This window comes from Panthera onca, chromosome D4, assembly GCF_046562875.1.
Source record: "Panthera onca isolate mPanOnc1 chromosome D4, mPanOnc1 haplotype 2, whole genome shotgun sequence".
Lineage (NCBI taxonomy): Eukaryota > Metazoa > Chordata > Mammalia > Carnivora > Felidae > Panthera > Panthera onca.
Window position 1 is genome coordinate 33151114 of NC_138351.1, and position 17019 is coordinate 33168132.

A 17019-nucleotide genomic window follows, 5' to 3' on the forward strand; every position below is an offset into this window, starting at 1 on the left:
ACCTAGGTGCTTGGAATATGGGACAGTTTCGCTCTCCGAGGCAAACAACACACTCTCTTGCTGAGAATTACTCGTTAAAGGGTTGGCAGGTGGACCCCCTGGCCCACTCGGGATCTCCCATTATTTTCTGGAGGCTCAGGTGCCCGGGTCCGTAAGACGCTGTCATTGCCACCCAGCCGCGAACCCAGACATCCTAGCCAGGCTCCGCGGGGCATTCTGAGGCCCCACCCATGGCAACGCCACTCTGACGTCCGCGCGCCGGAGGCCGCCATAGGCCCGCGTCGCGGCCCAGGACGACGTGTGGCGCGTGTACTCCATCAGTTCCAGCCCTGAGGGAACCCCGTAGGCACTTCCGGGCAAGGTTCTGTGCACCTGTTCCTTCCTTCTGGTTAAGTGTGTTCCTCTGTGGGAAAAAGTGGACATGCCCCTCCGGAGAGAACACGATGTGTGATAGCTAGCAAGCCTAGATTAAGAACAGCTCGAGACCTAATCCCAAAGCAAGAAGGCGCCGGGCATCTTTAAGCTGTTTGGAAGTTCACGTGACCCAATAAGTGCCGGGCCCCAGTGGTCACGTGACAGCGCGCGCGCCCTCGCGCAGGGAGAGCCGGCAGGCGCCGTGCGCGCGCCTTCGCCGCTGCCTCCCTTCTCCTCGACGGGAGGGTGAGGAGCTGCGGAGCGATCTGGCAACTGGGGTCCGGTGCGCGTGCGCAGCGAACAGCTGTCACCCAGTGCGGAACAAGTCTTCCAAATTTCCCAAATCTCCCTCGGCCGGAGGCCACCTTCTTCCTCCTCATCTTCCTCCTTGGGGTTGTATCTCCGTCCCCACCCGCGCGCCAGGTAACCGCTTTTCCCGAGTCCGGACGATGGGGATGATGGGGGAAGGGGCCAGGGCTGTCTCCTCGGCACTGCCCCTCTCTGCGCCGGGCCGCTGGGGGTGCCGGCGGCCGGGGCAGCGGAGACGCCGGGCAGCAGACGCTCGGTCCCCGGCCGCCGCGGCTGTCATGTCGGGGAGTGGCCAGCCATGGTCGCAGCGGAGGAAGGCGGGAGCCAGTGACAGTCCGCTCCGGCCCTCTCGGGGGTTCGGTCCCTGCGCTCGCCGTTCTCCTGGGGGCTGGAGTGCAGGTCGCGCTCCTTGGGGCAGAGGAGCGCGCGGGTGGTCCAGGGGTGCTGACTCCTTTCCATTCCCCTCCCAGCCTGGTCTGCGGCGGACTCCTGGGAGGCACGGCCTGCTGCACCCTCGGTGCCATCTCTTCTCTGGGACTGTCACGACCCAGGGGGTGAAGGCGGGGGCTCCTCTCCAGAACACCTCACCGCAGGCAGGCAGCCTCTCTCCCGGGTTCGTCCTCAGTCCCCGTGCTGTCCTTTTGATTTTTCCCTCAAGGGGCCATTTCTTCCCGCAGTACCTGAAGCCACGATGTGGTGTAGACAGTGGGTGCTTAATAAATGATTTGGATCATTTCGCGTGGAATGCCAGGCACGCAAGACGTGGCATAGGGTGGGGATGTGGAGGAGGGAGGCAAGCAAGCTGTGGCTCCGGGTTCGAGCTTCGCTTTTTCCTCCAGGCTTAACCCAGTGGAACCTGCAGGGCTCATTTCAGATGCTTTCCGGGTAAACTCGGACCGGGTCTTCCCCTAAGCTGCACGGTGCAGGTCTGCACGGGCTGGCTTTGGTGGTGGGCGATGCCCAGGAGGGGTTTTATTTGGTTTCTGCTCCAGCAGAAGAGAGGGCAAACTTTTTTTTTAGCACATGGTAAATTACACCACAAGGTGATTTATCAAGCCCTGCTTCGGAAATGTAGGTTAGAAGTTGGCGTTGGTTCACTTTTATTTTGGTGAAAGTTTCTGTTAGGCTCAGTTCCACCTAGTTCGGACCAAATTTTGCTCTATTACACCCACTTGATTTTGCAGTAATTTTCATTTTTAATTTTAGGAAATTCGGCTTCGCTGTTTCTATGGTAACAGTAACTAATACTATAATTTCGAAGTGTTGTGGTTGAAAATTAGTGGCTTTAATTCTTGAAGGTCCATTTTTGCTTTGAAGCACTTGGTTCTTCTTTACGATCATTACTCAAATTCTGCCTTGCTGGTCTCCTCCCAACCCCCCATGCTTTGTTTTGGAATGTATTACACGGCTGTTCCGGTTTTTTAGGCCCCTCTTTCTCCCAATTTAAGACGTTATGAAAAGTTTGCACATAATCTTTACAACACTCCACGAACTTGTAGTAAAATCCAATTTAAATCGGAGACTTGTTTCGTTTAATTAGCAGATTTTAATCGGTTGCTTTTCTAAAGTTAAAAATATATGTTTTAAACCTTTTTGTAGGTGTACAAATGCTTTTAAAAATGCCTAACCTTTCTATAAGAATGAAGATTTTAAGAAACTGAACAGGTACATAATTTTTAAAAAGTCAGTTAGATGTAAACTTCAAATTAAGAATAAAAATCTGGTATTTTGAATTCTCTTCTTGACACCTTCTGAATCATCCAGAGGTAGGTTAGGTGCATAACTAATCTTGGGGTAGTCTGTGAATTCTTCCTTTTCTTTCTTTTTCTCATTATCTTGTCATTCTCTCTTGACTGGCTTTTCCTGTTAGAATGTTAGGGCTTTGAGAACAGGTTCTATGTTTTTTTCCCTTTGCTGTATTTGTGGCAATTTACCGTGATATGTGGGGTGCTAAAAATATCCTTTCTCTTTTTAAATAATTAAGATGTAATTCATATACCATAGAATCCACATATTTAAAGTATACAGTCCAGTGGTACTACTATCACCGCAATTAATGTGAGAACATTTTTAAATTTTTTGTTTGTTTGAGAGAGAGAGAGAGAGAGAGAGAGAGAGAATGCAAATGGAGGGGGGAGAGGAGAGGAGGGAGAGAGAATCTTAAGCAAGCTCCATGCATAGTGGCAGTGCAGAGCCTGATGTGGGGCTCAATCCCACGACCCTGGAATCATGACCTGAGTTGAAATCAAGAGTCAGAGGCTCAACCAACTGAGCCACCCAGGGGCACCAATGTGAGAGCATTTTTTATCACCTCAGAAAGAAACCCTGTTCCTATTAGCAGTTGTCCTTTTCTTTCCAGCTCCCATCCTCTCTAGCCTGAGGCAATGACTAATCTGCTTTCTGTCTCAATAGATTTGCCTATTCTGGACCTTTCATATAAATATAATCATATAATATATGGGTTTTTGTGACTGGATTCTTTGAGTTAGCATAACATTTTCAAGGTTCATCTGTCGTGTAGCATCTGTCAGTACTTTATTCCTTTTTATGGCTGACTTATATTACATTGTATGATATATTACTTTTTGTTTATCAGTTGATGTGTTGTTTCTAGTTTTTGGCTATTATGAACAGTGTGCTATGAACATTCGTGAACTGGTTTTAGTATGGATGTATGTTTTCTTTAATCTTGGATATAGACCTAGTACTGGAATTTCTGGGTTCAACATTTTCTCTTGAGTGAATGGATGAATGAAGGAGTGATAGTGTTGAGAGATACTCTCTCCAGGCCTTTGAGGGGCCTACTCTACTTCACTACCAAGTCCACTTCTAGAGAGGCCAGAAGTCTTTGTGTGGGGCTTTGTCCTGAGGATACTGGTGTGTTTTACTTGTCTGGATGTTTTTAAGATCATCCCTTTATGTTAGCCTGGTTTTCCTTCATACAGCTAATGATTATTCCCTTGATACTAATTTATTTGTTATATACTTGTTAGAGATATGGTGATAAAACAGGTATATTCCATATTGTCATTACACTCAGTTGCTAATGCAGGTCTTTCAGTTTTTTAAGATTTATATTTTTTTGTTAATATGAATATTTAATGCTCCTCTGCCCACCTCCATTTCTAATATGAATTTCTTGGTAGTTGTGCAAGAGTTAAAGTCACTTTTTTCCTTATTTGCTACCAGTGTAGAAGGTTGTGTGGAACCTAAAATACAAATTTAAAATATTGGATCACTGTCTTTTTATTCCCTGCACACCCCCAAAGATTCTCCTGTTTCTCGACCCTCTATACCCTTTGGGGGAGAAGATGCTGATCACAGAAGTCTGCACTTGCAGGGTCTAACCCTTTCCCCACCTAAGCAGTTGCAACAATCCAATCCTCCTTTTCCCAAGGATCAAGTCCTCTCAGCTCTCTCAGTAAGGCTCTGCCCAGCCAGTCTCCTCCTTCCACCCAACTTTCTCCCCAGTGCCCTGCTGACATTCTTTTTTTTTTTTTTTTTTTTTTTTTTAATTTTTAATGTTTATTTAACATATCTCTCTACATCTCTCTACATATTGAGAGATATATAGAGAGAGAGCAGGGGAGGGACAGCGAGAGGGAGGCACAGAATCCAAACCAGGCTCCAGACTCTGAGCTGTCAGCACAGAGGCCAATGTGGGGCTCAAACTCGCAAACCACGAGATCATGACGTGAGCCAAAGTCAGACGCTTAAGGGACTGAGCCGCCCAGGCGTCTTCCTGCTCACATTCTTGTTCCCTCTGCCTGGACTGCTACCCTGACCTGTGCATCTTTATCTGGTTAATTCCATTTCACCCTTCAGGTAGCTCAGCTCAGTTGTTGCTTCTTCAAGTTAGTCTTCCCTCAATACTGTACACTAGCCATAGCAGCATTCTGTAATCTCCTTCATAGTCTTAAACAATTATATCATTAGTTGTGGATCACTATTTACTCTCTACCCCCATGTATGCACAGAAAAAGTTCTGTACAAAATGTTGAAAGTGGTTAGTTACTTCTGGGTGATGGGCTTATGGGTTATTTTTCTCTTTTGTTTCTGTGTGCATTTTCTGAATTTTCTCCCATGTATCGGTATAACTTTTGTTAACAGGGGGAAAAAATCATCAGTAATTGCTTTTTATTTTCATAAATTTTCTTCTAACTTTTGTTTGTTTTAATAACCTAGATGAGATTTTACTATAGCTTTAAACATCAAACTTTTATTACATTTTGATTCTTTTTCATATCTAGGGGTAATAGGGAATGGTGAGCATATTTTACCATTGGTTGTCTAGGGATAGAATTTCTGGTATTGAAATTTAGCTGATTCTTAGCGAACAGAATCTAGTTCTGATACTATTAGGGTATGATAGAATAAATAACTCCTTTCCCTTTTTTCCCCGAGAAATATCCTTGCTATACATTTGTATGTTTCATAGTACAGAGTTTTTCCTTGCACAATTGCTTATTTGGGCTATTTGTCGTATTTTTGCTGGGTAGTTTATTCTGCCTAGTGGTGGGTATATATTTCTTCATTAGATATTTTAACACCTGCTGTGTGTCGTGCTGCTATGTTAGATGTGGAGCATACAACAAGTGAATATAATAGACAAGTGATTCCCTACCATTTCCTGGAAGAGGATTATTTTGCGTCTGAATGTTTAGTTACATTGTTGCTCTATATTTGTAGATACACAGTGGGTTCAGCTACTGTGGCATTTGTGAATTGTTGCTCCTTAGAATCTTTTAAGATTTATTTTAGATTTTTGGAGGGTTTGTATTACACATTATTGTGGGTAAATATTTAAGGAGCAGAATGGTATTATCATCAAAAACCCTTTGGATGATGACTTCTTTTTTTTTTTATATTTCCATTCAGTTCTAGTTTTTAAATTTTTTTAAAAATGTTTTTATTTATTTTTGAGACAGAGAGAGACAGAGCATGAGCAAGGGAGGGGCAGAGAGAGAGGGAGACACAGAATCTGAAGATGGCTCCAGGCTCTGAGCTGTCAGCACAGAGCCCGACACAGAGCTCGCACTCAAGGACTGTGAGATCATGACCTGAGCTGAAGTCGGACGCTAAACTGACTGAGCCCCCCAGGCGTCCCCCAGTTCTAGTTTTTAATTTGACATCTCTACTTGTTAACTGTAACCAGCTGAACCAGGATCTTCCCTCTCAGCTCTGCCTCTCTGGGTTTCTCATGCATCTTATCACTGCTCACTTAGGAAACCTACGAGTTATCCCAGGTATTTCATAGTTTCTCAGCCCTCATCACATCACCAAACCTTGTCACTTCTGCTTCCTAAATAGGTTAGATCAGTCTTCCAGTCTCTACTTGGCAGCATCTCAGTAGCCACTCTAGCCTCCTTCCTATTTCTGCACCACTAATGATCTTTTCAAATGCAAATTGAATCATTCTCATTGCTCTCAGGAGACTTAAAATTCCTGCATTGTCTCCCCCTATCCTAAGCAACCCCCAAACCTTATCTAGATGTTTTTAGTTTTCCTATCTGCCCTTTGGCTTTTCTTTTTCACAAACTGTGCAGGCCTTTGCCAAACTGCTGATTTCTGCCACACTTTCTTCCTACGTTCTTTTTGGTACATCTTTCCAGTCTCTTCTTGAATGTACTTCCTCAGAGAATCCTGACCCGGCTCCCCCACCTCTTCCTCAACCTGAATCAGCTTTCCTAATGATAATCTATCTTAATTCCCTAAATGTTTCCTTCCATAAGACTTAAGCATACAGCAATGGACACAATAGATAAGTGATTCCCTAACATTTCCTGAAAAAGGATTATTTTGAGTGTGAATGTTTAGTTACACTGTTGCTCTATATTTATGTGGTTATTTGATGGTTTCTAAACTGTAAGAATTGTGCAAGGGCAGGGACCCAAATATTTTTATCACTTGTGTCATACCAGCACACCATTGTCTCAGCACCTGTATAATATAGTTACTGAAACATTTGTTGTACAAATTAATTACTTCTGCATATATGAAAAATTTAGGAAATTAAAACTAGGGCACACAGTAGGAAATAATTTTACCCATCCTGACCCAACACACATACACCCCCCCCCCCCACACACACAAAACTGAAACAAAAATTTCACAAAACAATACTTTGCCACCTTTGATATTTTCTGTTTTGTTCTATATCACATATTATGAAAATATTGATATAGCCCTCCAATTGGGTAGGACTGCAGGCTGCTGTCTGAATAATACAGTTCTAAGGCTCTACAAGGAGCCTCATTTACATTAGCCCCTCCCTCTTTTTTGAAACACAATTACTATTTTCTAATTCTTGTCTGATGGCAAGTGCAGGTGCATATAGCTTTACATACCGTTGTCCCATCCTCCATCCTTACTATTAAAAGAAATCACTATTGCTAGTTCTACTTAGAAGTTCTGGCCTGACCTCAAAGGAGTGTTGCTTAAAGCCAGGTTGAGAAAAATCTAAATCTGACTCTACCTTATCCTCTAGGTTTCTCTGGGCCACAAATAGACAGTACTCTTCTCTCTACTTGGCTGAGCTCATTGCAGGTGTGTGGTAAGTCACTGAATTTTAAGGCTCGTCACTTTCATTCTCTCAGTTTGTTAAAAACTAAACAAAACTCTGAAAATGATAACAAGGGGATCAAGGCAAACAAGTATTTGTGAAAATATGAATTAAAGAGCTGGCTTAGTAAGGATGTCGTGTTCAGTGGATCATTAGAGCTGATCACCAGAGCTGTGTTTCTCATTTATTCACTTTACCAGGACCTCTGCAAAGAAGGCTTGGTGCTATATTGCCCCCATCAATGAAATATTGATCTCTCATCTATTTTGCTAACCAAATAATAGAAATAACCTAAGTGTTTATCCCAAGGTTATTTTAACTGCACACTGTGATGTGATACTTGTAACTTGGATGAATATTTTAAGATGTTAGAATTATTCCAAACCTATGTTTATTAATTTTTAATTAAAAATTTTTAAAAATTTATTTTGAGAGAGAGAGAGAGGGAGAGAGACATACAGTATGAGTGGGGGAAGGGAAAAGAGAGGGAGAGGGAGAGAGAGAGGGAGAGAGAGAGAGAGAGAGAGAAAATCCTAAGCAGGCTCTGCCTTATTAGAGCAGAGCCTTACTTGGGGCTCGAATTTACAAACCATGAGATCATGACCTGAGCTGAAATCAAGAGTCAGACACTCAACTGACTGAACTACTTGGGTGCCCCCAAACCTATGTTTAATGAAAAAAGGCATTATTCAAAATTGTATACATTACATGAGCCCAGTTATGTTTAAATGTGTTTATAAATGTGTATATGTTAGAAAAAATATGCTGAAATGCTAATTTGGTGGTGAGATTACTGGTAATTTTGATTTTCCTTCCTAAAATGTTTTTAGAATGAACATTGTTGCATTTATAATCAGAAAGACTCAGTTGAGAGACAGATTTCCTGAACATGAATTTAGGTATTTACAAATAAGAAAAATAAAACCTTTATTAAATGGTGGATAGAGCCCAGGTTTCTAGTGGCTGTGTTTTGGGGACCTTTGTCCAAGTGGGACGTACATTCTACCTTCATGATATGTAGTCTTGCACAGCAATCTGTGTTTCTTCTCCTAGTCTGTGTTTTTTTTCCTTTCTTGCTTACATTATTAAAGCTTACCTTGTTCATCTTTTTTGCTGTAATAGGATTCTGTCTCTTCCGGTCCTACTCATACATGTTGATAATGAATGTTTCACTGATGGTTGCCCATAGCATGATAATATGGAAAGTCCTAATATCCCTTATTAAATCCTGCTGTGTGGCATGACTTAAAGGGATGGAGAGGATTTGGATGAATTATGTATATGCAGGTTATATCTTTTTTCTGTTAAATTTGTCCAGTTATAGTGAGAATTAATAAACAAAATTGAAGGAAACATACAGTGACAGTTTAGTTGTGTAATCAGTACACATCAGTACATTTTTCCAAACCTGTGTCTGAAATTGTTTACTTCTTTAGCACTCAAGCCTTAGTAGTTTATCCATTTGAAAATATATTTGATAACTATACAAAATAGATATACTAAATATTATTGATTTATTGTTTTCTAGAGGAGGAATTGGAAACTTGAATTTAGAGAGAAATACCAAAGTAAGAGCAGTTGGCTAGAAAGATAGTACCTTGTGTGTGTGTGTGTGTGTGAGAGCACTTTTAGGGGATTTCATAATTCTGTTCTCATTTTTAGTGTGGCATGTTCAGAAATCTGAACTTTCCCAGTTCATCTAGAGCATGTCAGGCATTAGTTGCCTAATGTCCTCAGTGTCACCTCCTGATCAGACTCATAAGAAGAACTATAACCTGGATCCAAAACATGCTTGTCTGCTCTTCATGGCTCTTTCTGGGAAGTCTTGCTTTTTGGGAAAGCACATCGTTTGGTGACAGGCAGATCCCAGCAGATGGACATGGGTTGTGTTGAAGAGTAGTTTAAACAATGTATTTTTTTAACTGCTGGGCTTCTCTGACCCTCTAGAGTACTCAACTTTCTCATCAGAGCATTCTTCATGCAGTAACATTTCCTCCTTTTGAATGAGGTTAAAGAAGAAGTCAAATTCTTCACTTTGGCTCTGTCTTTATCTTCATCTTCTAACTAGTTTTTCACCAGACATTTGTTGAAATTCTGGTCCTAAGGATATTTTCTCTGATTCAACATCAGGCTTGTTCCTTCTTTTCTGTTTTGAGAATCTATCAGATACTTAGAAAGATCACTGGTGTCCCTATGTGGGTAAAACTGAAGGTGCAGGTGTTTTGTTTTGCAGTCTGCTTATCTCACTCATTTTGTTTTTATCTGTTTAACTCTCAAAAGGAACTATCACCTGAAATTTGGACACTTTACTGAGAATTCTGAATTTTCAGGGCAGCTTTCATTAGGTGGAATTTGGGCCCGCAATAGGGAAATTCATTCCTTTTTGATAATTTAACTTAGTAAAAATCATTATAATATATTTTATATATATATATACACACACACATATATATACATACATATACATATATGTGTATATATACGTGTATGTATATATACATACACGTATATATGTGTATGTATATATATATGTGTATATATATACACATACGTATATATACACATACATATACATATATGTGTATATATACGTGTATGTATATATATACACATATATGTATATGTATGTATATGTATGTGTATATATATAAAATACATATTATTTTATTTTATTTTTTTTTTTTTAAAATTTTTTTTTTTTTTAACATTTATTTATTTTTGAGACAAAGAGAGACAGAGCATGAACGGGGGAGGGGCAGAGAGAGAGGGAGACAGAATCGGAAGCAGGCTCCAGGCTCCGAGCCATCAGCCCAGAGCCTGACGCGGGGCTCGAACTCACGGACCGCGAGATCGTGACCTGAGCTGAAGTCGGACGCTTAACCGACTGAGCCACCCAGGCGCCCCAATACATATTATTTTAAATAGACAATGCAAAGTATTCAACAAGGTGTAACATTCAGAAGATATAAATGGGTAAAAAGTACATACTCTCACTTTTGCCATCAGACAGCCAGTTTCCTCTTTTTGGTTAAACACTTTTTAAAAAATTTTTTTTAAAGTTTATTTATTTATTTTGATAGAGAAAATGCGAGTGGAAGAGAGGCAGAGAGAAAGGAGAGAGTGAGACTCCCTGGCAGGCTCCACACCGATACGTTGGGGCAGGGGGGCAACTCAGGAACCATGAGATCATGACCTGAGCTGAAGTCAGAAACTTAACCGACTGAGCCACCCAGGTGCCCCAGTTAACCACTGTTAAAGGATTTCTTTTAGGGCTTTCCAGAGATATTCCATACAGCCTATATAAGATATTTTGTAAAGCATATATATGTATATATACACATTTTTTTTACACATTTATGTATCGTAGTATCTGTACTTGCTGTTCTGAATATTTTTTCATTTACCACTATAACTTGAATGTGGTTTTTAAAATATGAGTACATGTAGAAATCCCTCTTTTTAAAATGATTGCACAGTATTACCTAGTATGCATGTACCATAATTTATTTAACCGGTGCAATATTGACAGTGATTTAGGTTGGTTCTATTTCTGTATAGCGATCTATTTATATATCATCATTACTTCAATGTTTTAATTGTTGTAGCTTTATAACATGTTTCCAGAACTTTTCAGGCTATTCTTATTTATTTTCCCTCATTATTTTTAATTTAAAATTAATATGTCAAACTCCAAAAACCTATTGATAGTTTTATTGGGAATGTCTTTAGATGAACTTTAGATGGACTAACAGAGAAATATCTTTCAGATGTTGACTTTTCCTGCCCAGCATATGGTATGCCTTTCCATTTAAGTGTTTAAGTCCTTAGAAAGGACATTTAAAAAAATATCTTTACACAGATCTTGCATATTTTCTTAAATTTTGTTCTCTTTTATTTTATTTTAAAAATAATTTTTTTAGAAAAGTTGCAATTATTGTACAAAGAACTTTTATTTCCTTGAAAAATTTGCCTCATGTCCCATCGCTCCTCAGTACTTCAGTGTATATATTTCCTAAAACAGGCAGATCCACATAAACACAATATTTCCATCAAAATCAAAAAGCTACCATTGACATATTACTTTCAACGAATCTTTAGTCCTTTATATATCACCATTTGTAATAGTAATGTTCTTTGTAGTGAAAGTATCCAGTCCAAAATGATGCATTGCATTTTCTTGTTTTCAGGTCCTTTAAACATCCCTTCACTCTCAAATATAGTCATTAGTCTTTCCTTGATTTTCATAATATTGACACCTTTGAAGATTACAGGCCAGTTATTTTATAGTCTCCTTTAATTTTTGTTTTCTGATGTTTCCTTGTGATTAGATTCTTGAGGCATGTTTGGCAGGAATGTCACAGAGGTGGAACTGTATTCTTTTCATTACATCTTATCAGGTGGCATACAATCTCATTTTGTTCTGTTACTGGTAGTATTCACTCTGATTGCTTAAGATCTATGCTAGAGTCCTTCTATGTTTTGCTAAAGTTTTTTTGTTTTGTTTTAAAAAACTGTACAAATATCTCCTTATTAAGCTTTCAATTTATTTATTTTTATCTATTAGGATTTATGGTTTCCTATGCTATTCAATGAGTTATAATCTGTTAATATTGTTATTTATATTGCTGCTTACATTGTCATAAGTTTCGCCCATGGGAATCCTTTATGTGAGATTCTGTGTCCTTTTGACATGTCCCATCATTCTTTGAGCATCCCCTCCCTTTTGGGCACAGTGAGATATGCAGGCTTATCTTGAACTTTTCCTGCCCCAAATATTTAGAAGCAAAGATCTAGATGGTTATTGATATTGGGTGTTGCTCCTGTGCCCTTTCAGCGAACAGAGCTAGAGAATATGTGTTTGTTTAGACATACATTTATATGTATTTATCCATACACACACATGCACACAAAAATTATATAACAGATGTACTACTATTGAAGCATTCTTCAATAGTAGAATTATTATAATATATATAATAATATATATTATATATTATTATATTTGTAGTCATGATATTATATTTTTAGTCATGATATATTATTATATATAATATGATATATTATAATTATAAATATATTATTTAGTCATGATATATATTATAATAGTCACATATTATTTTAATGTGCTCTTGGATTTTGCTTCCTCAGTTTTTAAAAGAATTTTCATTGATACTCTTACATAGAATTGTTCTGAAGTTTTTTGGGCCGTATGTCAAATTTTTTTTACCCATTTAGGCTTGATTCTTAAAGAATTTTAAAACATTTTCTTTTCTTTCTAGGGCTCAGGAATAGCTTAAATAACATTGGATTACGTTTCTTAAAAATTGAGCATAATTCTGTGAAAACGTCTGGGCTTGGTACTGCAAGTTTATTCTTTTTTTAAATTAAAGTCTTTTTAGACATTTTCTTTAAACGTTCATTTGTTTTTGAGAGACAGAGAGAGACAGAACATGAGTGGAGAAGGGGCAGAGAGAGAAGGAGACACAGGATCTGAAGCAGGCTGTGGGCTGTCAGCACAGAGCCCTACACAGGGCTTGAATTTACGAACCACGAGATCATGACCTGAGCCGAAGTCAGAGGCTTAACTGACTAGCCAGCCAGTTGCCCCACTGCAAGCTTATTCTTAATTTAGTGGGCTTTTGGCTTATTTTTTTTGTGGTAGCTGAGGAGTCTAGCAAAGAGGTCAGTTATACTTGGCAATACTAAACGTGTAGTCAGTTCATTGCACGTATTTGCTGTCTGACTTTAGGAGAGTGATTTCCATTGCTGAGCCTTAGTTTCATCATCTCTCAAATGTAATAATCACAGCTGGCTAGAACACTTTTAAGAATGAAAATGAAGTACTGTATGTTATAGCACAGTAGAGAACCAAGCAAATGCAAGGTTTTTGTTTTTGTTTTTAGATTAATTTTATTTTTTAAAATTTATTTAAATTCAAATTAGTTATCATACAGTATAGTATTGTTTACAGGTATAGAACCCAGTGATTCATCACTTACGTGTAACGCCCGGTGCTCATTCCAACAAGTGCCATGTAGCCTATCTCCCACCCACCACCCCTCCAGCAACCCTCAGTTTTTTCTCTGTATTTAAGACTCTCTTATGGTTTGCCTCCCTCTCTGTTTTTATCTTATTTTTCCTTCCTTCTCTTAAGATTCATTTTAATAAGATTTCACTATTCAAAGAGTTGTCGATGAAGATAGTCCTGGGTGACTTGGTTGGCAGAGCATCCAACTCCTGGTTTTGGCTCAGGTCATAATCCCAGAGTTGTGGGATGGAGCCCCACCTCAGGCTCCATGCTGAGCCTGGAGCCTGCTTGGGATTCTCTCTCTCTCTCTCTCTCTCTCTCTTTCTCTCTCTCTCTCTCTCTCTCTCTCCCTTTGCCCCTTCCCTGCTTACTCTCTCTCTCTCAAAATAAAATAAAATAAAATAAAAATTCAAAAAGAATAAGTCAAGGAGAAGCATTGGGTAACAGATTATGATTTTCCTTTATGCTTTTATGATTATATTTGTGATTATTATAGTTTTGTTAAATATTTGAGATTTTGAGGAAAGTTAAACTCATCTAAATAGACACTGAAAATACTTTCATGTGTTTAGATGTGTTTGCATGTAAAAGAATTCCTGTATTGGTATTAAGATTAAGAGAATATATGATCAGCAAATACCTGTGCTAGGTATAGCATTGCATACAGGATGAGAATATAGTAAACCCTTTTTCTGTAAGCTTGGTTTTTTTGGAGAGGTAGTTGCTGAAAAATGTGCAAATTGTTGTGGTTCTTTAAAATAGTGTTCTTTGTATTCATTAATAATGAAACAAGTAAGAAGTGTCAGATTATTGTGTCTGATGTTTTCCAATCCTTTTTGCTCCCCTGCTCAGTATAGTTGATACCATGTATGGCTTATGTGATTGTGAATCTTTAGAAATAATTTCAGAGTTTGCATATAAAATTGCATTTAGATGTTTTATGTTTGAAACAAATAATGAGTGATTTACCTGGCCTCTCATGAGTTCTTCTGATAGGCCTAAATGGTTTAGGTAATCTCAGATGTATATGCAAAATGGGCTTTACTGTAGAGCCAGTGGTAGTGATATGGGTTCTACCCCAGACATTGATTGGGTCTGCGCCAGGCCAGGAATTGCATAGTTGGTGCAGTTCAGAAATCAGCTGAGGGGCTGGCCAGCAAGCTTGCCTCAGGGTGCTGGGCTGTGCGGTGGGCAACACAAGGCCAGTAGTTGCCCAGGTACTGCTGCAGGTGTCTTGGGTCTGGGCATTGGGACCTGGGAGACTCAGGTAGGTCTTGCCTGTGCCAGGAAGTGTTCCCTCCTTTGCAGGTCTTGGACGGAGACAATCCAAGCCCTCCAAGCCCTGCAAGATTCTTAGAACTCACAATTATGTGCAGTGCAAGTTTTGCAAACTTGAAATTGCTTTATTTCCTTTAGCTGTTTTGTGTGTCCTTATCAACCTTCTGCATAATAATAGGGATTTAGAAAGCCAATCAGATTTCTAAATTCACAGTCATAGGGGAACAGCCCTTTTTTGCTATTCATGCAGAAATGGTAGTTAGCATTGACTGCATAATTTTTTGGTACTGTCTGTACCCATATTTTACTATAATTTTGTGATTTTCCTAAACTTGGAATTAACAGAGAATGAGTTTTTTTTTTTTTTTAACTCAAATTTTAGAAAACTTTAGAATTTCTCTTTTTAAGCCCTTTTCGTAAAGGTCATGAATCTCAATCAGATACAAATTTGAATGTTTTAAAAATGATTTCTACCTTCTTCATAACTTTTAAAGCATTTTTTGTTCCATGCTTAGATGTTTTATTGATATACAGGCTAAAGATTATGTTTGGCTTTAAATTTAAAATAGTAGGTTTAGAAGGAGAGTTCAGTGGTAAAGAAAATATTGGTCATTTTTCCTTAGTATTTTCTATTCTTAAAAAAAAAACTTAATGCCAAGATGATGCTTTCTCTGCCTTTTGATCATTGTCTATCAGGTAATTTACTGTTAAATGTAATATCCATATTACTTTAGAATATCTTTTACTTTCCTCAACAGGATTTAGCATTGTGTCTGCATTTATACTGAGTTTTTTTTCTTTTCTTTGACCGTATTCTCTGTACTTTGACACATTGAATTGTAAGATCTGACATTTTCCTGCATTGCAATATGAGAAATTGCTTTTATGAAACACGATAAGCTACTTTCTAGATAAACAGATTTATTATTTAGAATCACTGCTATTTGTAAACTTTCTTTTCCTCTGCCATTAATGATTCATTTATGTCAAAATTTCCTCTCAGATCAAAAGTATTGGTAGGATACATAGTTCATATAGCTAGGAAAGATTTTTATCCTAGTGTACAAATGATTTTCTACACAAATTATCTTTTTTTTAAAGTTTATTTATTTATTTTCAGAGAGAGAGAGAGAGAGAGAGCGCACACACAAGCAGGAGGGGTACAGAGAGAAGGAGAGACAGAATCCCAAGCAGGCTCCATGCCATCAGTGCCGAACTTTATGTGGGGCTTGAACTCACCAACTGTGAGATCGAGACCTGAGCCAAGATTGAGAGTTGTATGCTTAACTGACTGTGCCACCCAGGTGCTCCTACTCAAATGATCTTTTAGTGTTAAAATCATTGTTGATGTTGTAGTTGATGATTATTTAAAAGTTAGTTATTTTACCAAAAGAGCCACACTTTATTAATCTGTAAATTTAAAGGTATTTATAGTTATATTGTTGGTTGTATAGCAGAGTAGACTAAGAGAAGGAAACCCAAGCAATTTATTGCCACTTTAAGAGCTTGAATACAAACACACAAACACAGAGCCTAATTACAGACTTTTCAATTAAAATAATGTCACAAAATACAGTTAGAAAACAGCTTAAAGCTGTTGAGGTCTTTACTGGCCATGCAGGTCTGTCTTACTTTTGGTACATTTAATGTACAAAAATATGGAATTGCCAAAATTAAAAGCTGGGAGTGATTGTTTGGTATTACAAAAAGATTGTTTATATTAAATAATGATTTTAGCATAGAAGTTTATTAAAAACATTTTTTTTTGGTTTAATTTAAAGTATCTTTTTCAATTTTCTAAGTATTTTCAGAAGTATATCATTTCTGTTGTTTCATAAATGTAAAAAAGGTTTTCTGTAATGCATGAGGCATGCAAAAGACAGGGGACAGTCCTATGAATGTATCCAGATATTATGTGATGCTCTTGTATCCCATCTTTTTTCCTTCAGCAACCTTGTCCTGATTTTTGTGTTTAGTATTCCCTTGCTTTATCAATTTTTTTCAATTAAAAAATATTTTTATTTTATTGTTATTATTATTTTTAAGTAAACTCTATCCCTAATGTGGAGCTCTAACTCTTATGACATGAAGAGCAAGAGTTGCATGCTCTACTGACTGAGCCAGCCAGGTGACCCAGTATTCCCTTGCTTTAAAAAAATGGATTTATTTTGGGGCGCCTGGGTGGCGCAGTCGGTTAAGCGTCCGACTTCAGCCAGGTCACGATCTCGCGGTCTGTGAGTTCGAGCCCCGCGTCGGGCTCTGGGCTGATGGCTCAGAGCCTGGAGCCTGTTTCCGATTCTGTGTCTCCCTCTCTCTCTGCCCCTCCCCCGTTCATGCTCTGTCTCTCTCTGTCCCAAAAATAAATAAAAAACGTTGAAAAAAATTAAAAAAAAAATGGATTTATTTTATATGCATTTAATTAAGAACA

General features: G+C 38.7%; 1 protein-coding gene across 20 annotated transcripts in view; it reads left to right on the forward strand.

Moving 5' to 3' along the window:
* Nucleotides 1-335: 335 nt before the first annotated feature.
* Nucleotides 336-17019, forward strand: part of KDM4C (lysine demethylase 4C) — a 435403-nt gene continuing 418719 nt past the window's right edge. For 5 of the 20 annotated variants that reach the window (XM_078436848.2, XM_078436842.2, XM_078436852.2 and 2 more), the window contains exons 1-2: nucleotides 340-837; nucleotides 7211-7276. The gene's annotated coding sequence lies outside the window, so the exon portion shown is untranslated. Of the gene's footprint in view, nucleotides 838-7210; nucleotides 7277-17019 lie in introns of all 20 variants that reach the window. The other 15 variants (XM_078436856.2, XM_078436857.2, XM_078436858.2 and 12 more) reach the window with 7 other exon arrangements.